The sequence below is a fragment of the Zingiber officinale genome, chromosome 4A (assembly GCF_018446385.1).
Source record: "Zingiber officinale cultivar Zhangliang chromosome 4A, Zo_v1.1, whole genome shotgun sequence".
In the NCBI taxonomy this organism is placed as follows: Eukaryota; Viridiplantae; Streptophyta; class Magnoliopsida; order Zingiberales; family Zingiberaceae; genus Zingiber; species Zingiber officinale.
In genome coordinates, this window is record NC_055992.1 from 65,596,978 (window position 1) to 65,605,962 (window position 8,985).

General features: G+C 38.6%; 1 non-coding gene across 1 annotated transcript; it reads right to left on the reverse strand.

Annotated features, from left to right (window-relative positions):
- Positions 1-1,610: 1,610 nt before the first annotated feature.
- LOC121973977 lies at positions 1,611-1,716 on the reverse strand. Its single transcript, XR_006109874.1, has one exon. It is a non-coding gene; the product is annotated as a small nucleolar RNA R71 (small nucleolar RNA).
- Positions 1,717-8,985: the final 7,269 nt, after the last annotated feature.

Sequence of the window (8,985 nt, forward strand, 5' to 3'; positions counted from 1 at the left end):
TTCCCCCTTTTCTTGGTTTCTTGGATTGGGGATTTAAGAAATGCTTGTAATCTTTATTTCTTCGGGTATTCTTCCTCGATTCATGGAGTAGATCTTGTATTCTAGGATTAAGGGAGTATTTGTATGATGGATTGATGTAATCTCTTATGGATTTGCCAATTTCTTGTTTCAATGACATTGTCTTGCTTGTATCAATTAGATCTTGAATGATTAATGGTGATTTGTGCTTAATTCTCATTCTTGATTGATTGTTTGGATTTCTTGTGGACTTTGTAAAGATAAACTCTCACTCGATCATCCGAGGGATCCACGTGACAGGTGCAAGCCCGTGTAAGGACGTTTGAGAGATAATCTTGAAGAGGAAATAGGAATATTCAACAGAGTAGGATGGATCTTATGATTAGTTTCTTGTATCTTGATAGATTAATAAGTTGTGGGCTTCTATGTTTATATCCGAGGAAGGCATAGTAATAGGTGCGCTTCTGTGTAAGGACAACGTAGGTTCACGTCTAATTGATCATATTTAAATACATTTCTCAGTCCTTAGCCGATTATCTATTGCAAGAGAGAACCGACAACTTTCTACAAGTGTTTGGCAATTGAGGGATAAGAATTGGTGAACCATTTACACTCAAGAAATCTTACAAAGAAACCGAAACTCCTAGAATCTCCCTTTATCATAACCCAAAACACTAAACTCTTGTTTGTTGATCTTTAATATTAGATTTGTTTACCTTCACTTTGCATTTGAAACAATTGGATAGTTGTTTAGCTAATTCGCATTGAGACATTTCTAGTGCTTATTCCAGTCCCTGTGGATACGATAATCTTTTATATTACTTGCGAGATTTCCGTACACTTGCGGAGCGTAACAAGTTTTTGGCACCGTTGCCGGGGACTGCGCTATAACATTAGGAATTATCAATTGAGTTAGACTAAACATAACATTTGTTTTCCTTTCATATTGCATAGTTGTAACTAATCATTAGATTTCTGTTTTTACTTTCTTGTATAACTTTTACTTCTTGTTAATTCTTTTTGTACAAATTCAATTATGCATTTTTGATTCTTTTATTTTTTTTCTTTTTCTGTTGAATTGTCATTTGCTATCTTATTCTTGTGTATGCGAAGATCTAACTTTGCAGGGGAATTCTTTCCTTTTGACCCTGAGATTGACAGAACTTTCCATAAAAGAAGAATTCTACAAAGGCAAATTGAAGAACAGGAACATTTGAACATGGCGAATAGACCACTCAAGGATTATGCTGCACCTTATGCAAGAGGTTTTCGATCTAGTATTTCAAGACCTTCAGTGGAAGCTAATAACTTTGAGATCAAACCCGCAATTATATCTATGGTGCAGCAGAACCAATTTGGTGGAGGACCTCATGAAGACCCCAATCAACACTTAGAGGTCTTTTATGAAATATGTGGTACCATGAAAATGAATGGAGTTCCTTCAGAAGCAGTTAGATTATTATTATTTGGGTTTTCTTTAAGAGATAGGGCAAAGCAATGGCTGAATTCTTTGGCCCCTAATAGCATCACCACTTGGGAGCAGTGTGAGCAACAATTTATTGATAAATTCTATCCACCAAGCAAAACAGCTCATATGAGGAATTTAATTGCAAGCTTCAAGCAAACTAACTCAGAATCTCTTTTTGAAGCATGGGATAGATATAATAGTATGCTCAGACAATGCCCACATCATGGGTTGGAAAGATGGTTAGTGTTGCACACTTTTTATAATGGTATCAACTATCATATCAAAGTGTCCCTTGATTCAGCTGCTGGAGGGGCACTTATGAATAAAAGTTTAGATGAAGCTGAAGAAATTATTGACAGTGTAGCACGAAATCATCATCAATGGGCAAATGAAAGAAGTGGTGGCTATTCTTCTGTAAACCCAACAATTAAAGCATCAGGGAAGTTTGATGTAGATGCAGTCACTCTTTTGTCTGCAAAATTGGACGCTCTTACAAAAAAATTTGAGAATATGGGGACTAGTGCTAATATGGTCAATGCTATTAGTACATCTTGTGAAGTATGTGGGAGTTCAGAGCACTCAAATGACTCATGTCCATTGGGAGCTATCACTGTACAAATCAATCAACTGGAACAATGTGATGCAATCATGAGTTACAACCAAAGGCAGAACAACCCATACTCAAATACTTATAACCCTGGATGGAAGAGCCATCCCAATTTTTCTTACAGAAATAATCAAGATCAAGGACCATCTATGGGGGCAAGACCAAATTTTCAAGCTGGGCAACAAAATTTTCAACATCTATCTTCTCAAGGCTTACCAAAGTCAAATATTGAAAAGATGCTTGAAGAAATTATCTCAAGTCAGAATGAAATGAAGCAAGATTTAGCAAAGCTCATTCAGAGAATGGATAATTCTGAAAAGCATCAAAAGATCCAGGATAGTCAAATTGCCCAACTAGCTTCCTCATCATCCAGAGCACCAGGACAACTTCTAGGAAAACCTGATGTGAATCCTATGGAGCATTGCAATAGAATTGAGCTTAGGAGCGGACGGACCTTGGGAGACTCCCAAGTGACTGCTCCAAAAGGGATACAAAAAGAAGAAGAACTCTCTCCTCTTATACCAAATCATATTCAAGCTAATGAGGAGAGTACCATTGAGGTTGGAGAGACTCTTCCACTGAACCATTAGAGCAAAGCTGTCCCTTTTCCTCAGAGACTTACAATGCTCAAGAAAGATGAAGAATTTGGCAAGTTTTTAGAAAAAGTTAAGGAAATTTGTGTAGAGGTACCTCTTATTGATGCTATTCTTCAAATGCCTAGATTTGCCAAATTCCTGAAGGATCTCATGTCAAACAAGAGAAGAAGAGGAGAGGTTGAGACCATTGCGCTTAGTGAGGAATGTAGTGCTATTTTGGAGAAGAACACTTCCCCAAAACTAAAGGACCCAGGGAGCTTTTATATTCCTTGCAACATAGGAAAAGAATTTTTTGAAAAAGCTTTTTGTGATTTGGGGGCAAGTGTTAGCCTCATTCCCTATTCAATTTGTAATAAATTAGGTCTCAAAAACATTAAACTTACTACTATGGCACTTCAACTTGCCGATCATTCCTGCAGGTACCCTTTGGGTATTATAGAAGATGTGCTAGTAGAGGTGGATGGGAATGTTATTCCCACATATTTTGTCATGTTGGACATGGAAGAGGATCCCAGGATTCCTATCATATTAGGAAGACCTTTCCTTGCTACAGCTGGAGCTATAATTGATGTCAAAAATCATAAGATTTCTTTGGTAATTGGTAAGGAAAGGTTGGAATATGATTTATCTAATATCTCTAACCATGTCTCGTCTCTTTTAAATGCTTGTAGCAGGACAAGCATTTATAAACTTGAGGAATGGAATTTCCATCCTCAAGGAAGGCCACCAAACGAAGGAGACAATGTGGTGGAAGATGTTGGGAGAAGATCTCCCAACAAAAACGAAAAGTATATCTGTCCTCCAAGGGCGAGGAAAAGAAGTGAATGATCAAGTTTGGTCGAGCTAAAGACCTTAAACAAGCGCTTCTTGGGAGGCAACCCAAGGATTCTTTTAGTTAGTTTTGATTTGTATTTTAATTTCTTTTAGTTTGATGCATTCTTTTGATTTTGTTTTCAGGTTAGGTGCAAAACAGAGTCCGGCCGTGTGCTATACACGACTAGGCAAAGGTTGCAGAGAAGGGAAGTGCTTGGGCCGTGTCATCCAGACACGGCCGTGTAGGATCTCCCGAGGAGAAAAAGGTCTAGGCCGTGTCTCAAACACGGCCGTGTAAAGAATCCCAAGGAGAAAAAGGTCTAGGCCGTGTCCCAAACACGGCCGTGCAAAGAATTCCGAGAAGAAAGATGGAGAGGCCGTGTCCCAGACACGGCCGTGCGAAGAATCCAGAGAAGGAAGAGGGGGAGGCCGTGTGGATCTGCACGGCCCGTGTAGGAGAGTTATTAAAGTCTTCTTTCTACCTTACACGGCCAGATCTTGGCCGTGTTCCGCACACCCCCAACTCTCCAAAACATCTCTTTCTCTCCCAATCTCTTAAAAACTCCTCTCTAATCTCTCAAGATCTCTTAGATCCGGATTCTCCTCCTCTCTAAGACTTGGACTTTTTGTTCTCCTAACCTAAGATCTTTGCTCTTTGAAGTTTTGTTCTTTGAGTTCCATTTTTCCAACCCTAGATAATTCTTCCCCTATCTAAACTCATCAAGATGTCCAACATTTTGAAGAAACTTCACAAAGGAGGTGGTGGATCCAGTGGAGACAAAGAGAAGGAGCCATCAAGGGACAAAGGAAAACAACCAGTGAAGGGCAAAGGCAAAAGGACTTCACGCAACGAAGGTAATGACAATGAATTCAATATTGTGTTTAGAAATGATGATCAAGTAACTAGATTTGCAATTCTTGTCAATAGAAAGATAGTGTGTACTAGATATATGGACCCAACTGTTCTTGATATGCTTGGAATTAGGGAAGATGTAGATTTGATGATTGGGTTTTTGGATTGGAGTGATATTATATACACACATTTGCCTACATATCCTCGTCTTGTTTTGAAATTTTTAAGTTCATTGGATGTCCATTTTACTAATGAAGATGATTATTTTGGAAAAATCTCATTTAGACTAATGAATCAAGAATTTCTATGGGCATTTAGTGACTTTAATTCTTGTTTTGGATTAACCACCGGTAGCCCTCGTAGGTTTAATCCAAGGTTTAATTGGAATCATTTTTGGAATGCAATAACTGGGTTAGATCAACCTTATGAGCCTTCAAGAGCTAAGGCCTCCCATATGCAAAACCCCATCTTTAAGTATCTACATAGAGTCGTGAGTAAAACTATTTTTGGTAGGGGAGAGAGTGATGGCGTGGTTAAAAAGATAGAGCTTTATGCTTTATGGGCTATGCTTTATAAGGTTGAATTTGATTCTGGTTTTCATTTTGTTCAAACCATATTAAGATCTGCTAGGGCATCATCGGGATCAATTGTTTTTGGTGGTTTGATTACCCGAATAGCTTATAATTTAAATCTTGATGTTGATGGGTTGGAAATAATTCATGGTAATGACATGATTGACATTGATGCATGTCTTGCTATGAAAATGATCGTTCGGGATGAGAATGGTTTCGCGTTTCCTAGGAGGAGTGGTTCTCCCTTACCCCTTCCTTTTCCTGAACGAACTACTATTCGTAACCCGGCTAATTGGGTAATTTCTGAGTTAGATTTTGAGGATAACCCTTCTATACCTGGAGACACTGAGCCACATCATGAGCCCTCGTCATCTGGACACCCGCAACCTTCTAGTTTTATGGAGCCTGCTAGGCATTCTTTTGCATATGGCACGGGATCTTCTAAGTTTGATTTTTCAGATTTTCGTACGTCTCTAGAATCACTTCATGAGAAGCAAGATGCCCAACGAAAAATGTTGGAGGGGCGCTTCTCTTTATCTGATGATCAGTTTAGGGAGGTACAAAATCATTTTCAGTTTACGAGAAATTTTCAAGGTCAAGTGGCTGAGTTTGTGCAGGATTATGATACTGATCAGGCTAGGATGAGAGATTTTATGCAGAGCATGATGCTTTCTAGCCAACAAGTAGATGCTTTATATGAGTATCATAGATCCTTGGGTGAGATTCCAGGTTTTCCTAGTTTTCCTATTGGCCAACCACGTCGTAGACCTCCTTTCCCTCGTCCACCTCCACCTCCTCCACCATATTGATTTCATCGGGACGATGAAAAGTTTAAGTCTGGGGGGGTGTCATGTACTGTTTAGTTTGGTTTTCAGTTTTTAGTTTTTGTTAGTTTTTCATGTTGGTTCTTATTTTCATTGCTTGTTGCTTTATTTTGCTTGTTTTTGAAATAATCATGGCAATTTTGAGAACATCAAATCTTCACTTATATGCTTTCTTGAATTCAAGTGAAATGTTAGCACGATTATTGTCTTGATTCATGATGTTCAAATGATGCTAGTAGTAAACTTTGTGTAGTTCTTTTTTCTATCTTGGGAAGCATTAATAAGCTAAGAATCTTATGGTGATGAGTTTTAGTTTTGGTTCAACCTTAAGGATTTTATCTTCACTACACTTGTGCTTGATGCTTGAAGAGTTGATGTCATTGAAATAGTCATGATTCATCTTGTTTGCTTAGTACTTGGTTTCCATGGTGATTTCTCAACTTTCATTTTGGTTACTGGATGAGGCTCAAATCATTAAAGCTCATTTGGAAAAATCAAAATATCCCAACATGTGTGCTAAAAGTACATTTGTGAATAAGTTTTGCACAATGCAAACACTTATAAAAAAAAAAAGGGATATAAAAAACAGTTGTCATGAGTGGAATCTAGCAAGTCACCCCTTTGAGACCGAGTTAGGTTACTGGGGAAATGACTGCTTAGCTTCCCTTGAGATTGAGTACACCTTTGAGACCTTGGGTTAGTTAAGAAATATGAACCAAGTGAATGGTGAGTAAGTACCTATCACTGGTTACTTGTCTTTCACTGGAAACACTAGGAATTCAAATTTGATGATGACTTGACTAGGACATGGATTGAAACTTGAAGGGTGTTGAGTTACTTTTACACTGTGCACAAGATTCTTATGCTTGAACCATACTTTACTTGTTTCCATGATCACGCTTGTTAATGAAACTTTTTGATAGAGTTAGGAAAGTGCACTAGGTTTTATGAATGTGTTGTAGAACATATGAATTTAGACTGCAGCATTTTGCTTGAGGACAAGCAAAGGTTTAAGTCTGGGGGTGTGATGTGCGTAGATTATATACTCTTTTATGCATGTTTTTATGCACATTTACATACTTTGAGCATGCTTGATCTATGCACTTTTATACTTCCAGCTTTCCTTTTAGCATATTTACTCTTTTGGTTCGGAGATCTGTTTTTTGTGCATTTTCTGTACACAGGAGTCGAAATTGGTGAAGATTATGCGTCCTCGGGCAAGCTTGGAAGGAATTGAAGGGAGAGAGCATCAGGCCGTGTACCACACACGGTCGTGTAGTTTTAACAGGAAGGGAAGAGGACATGGCCGTGTGAATCTCACACGACCGTGTCTTGATTTGAAGAAATTAGAGCAGATGCCTTACATGGCCGTGTAGATCTACACCTGTGAGGTTTCCAGAGGCTGGTGGTGGCGTGTGCACCACACTGTAGCATTTCCAGAGAATGGGGTCCTGGTGTGAGTCACACTGCAGCTTAGAGAAGGAATGGACATGGCTGTGAATCTCACACTGTCATGGGCCGTGTGGCCGATTTCCTCCTCTATTTAAACTCTCCTTCATGAATTGAAAGGGATCTCTCCTTTGGGAGAAGGCAAGATTTGGTGGTTTCCTCCCATTCTTGGGAGGATTTCATTCGAGGGGAGTTCTTGACGATTTCGACTACGGAGCGAGGATTGGATCCGAAGACGAGGCTTCTTCGTAGATAAGTTTTCTCTTTCCCCCTTTTCTTGGTTTCTTGGATTGGGGATTTAAGAAATGCTTGTAATCTTTATTTCTTCGGGTATTCTTCCTCGATTCATGGAGTAGATCTTGTATTCTAGGATTAAGGGAGTATTTGTATGATGGATTGATGTAATCTCTTATGGATTTGCCAATTTCTTGTTTCAATGATATTGTCTTGCTTGTATCAATTAGATCTTGAATGATTAATGGTGATTTGTGCTTAATTCTCATTCTTGATTAATTGTTTGGATTTCTTGTGGACTTTGTAAAGATAAACTCTCACTCGATCATCCGAGGGATCCACGTGACAGGTGCAAGCCCGTGTAAGGACGTTTGAGAGATAATCTTGAAGAGGAAATAGGAATATTCAAGAGAGTAGGATGGATCTTATGATTAGTTTCTTGTATCTTGATATATTAATAAGTTGTGGGCTTCTATGTTGATATCCAAGGAAGGCATAGTAATAGGTGCGCTTCTGTGTAAGGACAACGTAGGTTCACGTCTAATTGATCATATTTAGATACATTTCTCAGTCCTTAGCCGGTTATCTATTGCAAGAGAGAACCGGCAACTTTCTACAAATATTTGGCAATTGAGGGATAAGAATTGGTGAACCATTTACATTCAAGAAATCTTACAAAGAAACCGAAACTCCTAGAATCTCCCTTTATCATAACCCAAAACACTAAACTCTTGTTTGTTGATCTTTAATATTAGATTTGTTTACCTTCACTTTGCATTTGAAACAATTGGATAGTTGTTTAACTAATTCGCATTGAGACATTTCTAGTGCTTATTCCAGTCCCTGTGGATACGATAATCTTTTATATTACTTGCGACATTTCCGTACACTTGCGGAGCGTAACAGATACCAAGCTTTGCATGTTGTCCAATGACTCCTTGAGGGTGCTGCAAGTTCCAGGTTGACTGACGAAAGAGGGTGAAGGATCGAAAATGTGATTGGGGGGGGGGGGGGGGTTTGAATATCACTCATTTTAAAAATTTTATCTTTTATCAAAGTAAGCAGTGGAATAGAAAAGTAAAGGTAAAGTAAGTGACTCATTTGGTTACTTGATTCGGAGTCTAAGTCGACTCCTACTCTAAGACCCGCAATCCTTGATTGCACCGTTAGACAATTCACTAATATTTCTCCTTTCGAAAACTCCAGAAAAGAGGTAATATGTACAAAGAAGTTAATACAATGGAATGCAAGCTAAATAGAAATACTGACAATACAATAGCAAAGATCGTTGGAGCTTCTTAGTGATGTAACTTGCACACTGAGTAGAAGATCAAAAGTAGCTCGAACAACAACATAGTAGAACAATGGAATACAAAAAAGTTGCATTGGCTCGGTGCTCGAGACATGATTTTATAAGTGTTGATCGGTCGACTAAAAAACCCTTCAGTCGACTAATCCATTCGGTCAACTGAACCCTCTATCGGTCGATTAAATACTATGCTTTCTTTCGGTTATGAGATCCAATCTTTATGTATTAAGAGCATTAATTGA